Raw genomic sequence first — 2,443 nt, 5'->3', positions numbered from 1 at the left:
GGAATAAAAGGTTCTAAGTAAGGCTTTATCTACTTGTATTGCCTACTGACCTATGTCTTTGAGGAAACATTTTTTGCACCTTGGTTTAATAATTTTATCAAACAGATTTATTTTTTTTTAAAAAACCTCCTTGAATATATTAATATAGACCAAATATGTTTTGTTATGAATATACAGTTGACTGATAGTATCTATAGAGTATTAGATCTATTTTTTAAAGTTTCAAATTGACTAATGACCCCCCATCTATTGTTATAAGATGTCATTCCACATTGGATACTGAAAAATCTTTTGATTGAGTTAACTGGCAGATAAAAAAAAAAAAAGAAGCTTTTGGCCTAGGATCAACATTTCAAAGCTGGGTATCATTTCTATACTTTCAACCATATGCAGCTGTAAGAGTAAATGAACACTTATGAGAAAAAATTCCCTTTTTAAGAGATGCACATCAAGGATGCTTGTTATCACTCCTCCTTTTGGCTATGGTACTGGAACCATTTGTGACATCGGTTCAAAACAATCTGAATGTAGGGGGAATAAACATAGGACAAGAGGAATATAAATTAGCTTTATATGAAGACAATACTATGTTGTTTAATTTCAAAACCAAATGACACCTTGTCTGAATTATGGCAGAATTTCAGGATTTAAAATTAAGTATGGAAAGCCAGAACTCCTACACATTAGTGTGGGACCAGAGAGGCAAAAAGAGATAAAAAAAGTTATAAATACAAATGGGTAACTACTTCATTAAACTACTTAGGGATGAATATCACAAAAAAAATGGCAGGACTTGTTCAGCTCTAGTTATATTGCTTCGACTGAAAGAATCAAAATAGATTTAGAAAACTGATTTTATGGTTAAGCAGAACTGCAGCAATCAAAATGAATATTTTAGCTCAATTTAATTTTCTTTTCCAACTTCTTCCTATTGTACTGCCTGCCAACTAATCTATAGATGAGTGGTAGATAGCAATAAGTAAATTGATTTGGGGAAATAAGAAACCTAGATTCAAGAATTCCATCCTGCAAAGGCCTCAACAAAAGAGGGGACTGTGGCAGGCCAGTATGGCGTGCTCCTGCATTGAGCCAACCACCTCACTGTGCCTGACCATCTTGGCAAATGCATGAAGAGTGGTTGTTGCTCAAGGGCATGATCCTCAAAGCACAAAAGAACACCATTCCTGCAAAGAGGAAAGGTAGCAGGAGGGCTGGGAAGCCCTTCTGGCTTAACAGGGACACTGTGGTCCTCTTAAACAAGAAAAAAGAGGTGTACACACAGTGGAAGTTAGGGACAGTCCTCAAGGAGGACTACACTTTAGTGGCCAGCACTTGTAGGAAATGATCAGGAAAGCCAAGGCAGTGACTGAGTTTAGGTTAGCCATGGGAGTCGAGGACAATAAGAAGTCCTTCTTTAGGTATGTAGGCAGTAGAAGGAAAGTAAATGGAAATGTGGGACCCCTGCTTAATATCTCAGGACAGCTGGTAACCAACATTCAGGAAAAAAACTGAACTCCTGAATGCCCACTTTGCTTTGATATTTCACTGGACCAAGGGGAAAGCCAAGTGAGATAAGGCTCATAGGGGACATGCCGGGACTGACAGCCTCCCCACTGTGGATGCTGAGCGAGTGCAATACCAACTAGAAAAGCTAGACGTTTATAAGCAGTGGGACCGGATGGACTCCATCCATGAGTGCTGAAGGAGCTGGCTGGGGTCATTGCAGAACCCTTGGCAAAGCTCTTTCAGTATTCGTGATGCACAGGGAAGATCCCTGAGGATTGGAAGAGGGCCAACATTGTGCCCATCTTTAAGAAGGGAAAGACAGAGGACCAATCAGCCTTATCAACTATAAGCCAATCAGCCTAACCTCTATCCCAGGGAAAATCCTCGAAAAACTCATCAAAGAATCTATGTGCTCGTGGAAGGTAAGATTATGAGCGACAGCCAGCATGGCTTTGTTGTGGATAGGTCTTGTCTTACCAATCTTATCTCCTTCTATGACCAGGTCTCTCGCCACCTGGACACAGGAGATGTGGTAGATGTTATATAGCTAGACTTCCAAGAGGCTTTTGATCTAATATCCCATGATATCCTTGTGTGAAAACTGGAAGATTATGGGCTCAGCTGCTTGATGGTTCAGTGGGTGGGTAACTGGCTACAGGGTGTGTGGGCCGGGAGCGGTCCAAGGCTTTCGGGGGCGCGTGGCGGGCTGTGGCCGGGAGCCCGCAACAGTAGGGCGGGTACTTTTGCACGATGGACTAGAATTAGGCACGGACTCGTAGCGGTTAATTAAAGATTGTTTTACTTACACCGTAGGTGGTCGCGGTGCAGGCAGGAAAAACTTTCTTGAGTTGCAGTTACAGACAAACACAAGTGGAGTTTGCTAGGCTCCACCGAAGACACACGCACGGAGTTTGCTAGGCTCCGCAAAAACAAACAC

This window comes from Alligator sinensis, unplaced genomic scaffold (genome assembly GCF_000455745.1).
Source record: "Alligator sinensis unplaced genomic scaffold, ASM45574v1 scaffold1188_1, whole genome shotgun sequence".
NCBI classification, from domain to species: Eukaryota; Metazoa; Chordata; order Crocodylia; family Alligatoridae; genus Alligator; species Alligator sinensis.
This window is presented reverse-complemented; position numbering follows the sequence as displayed.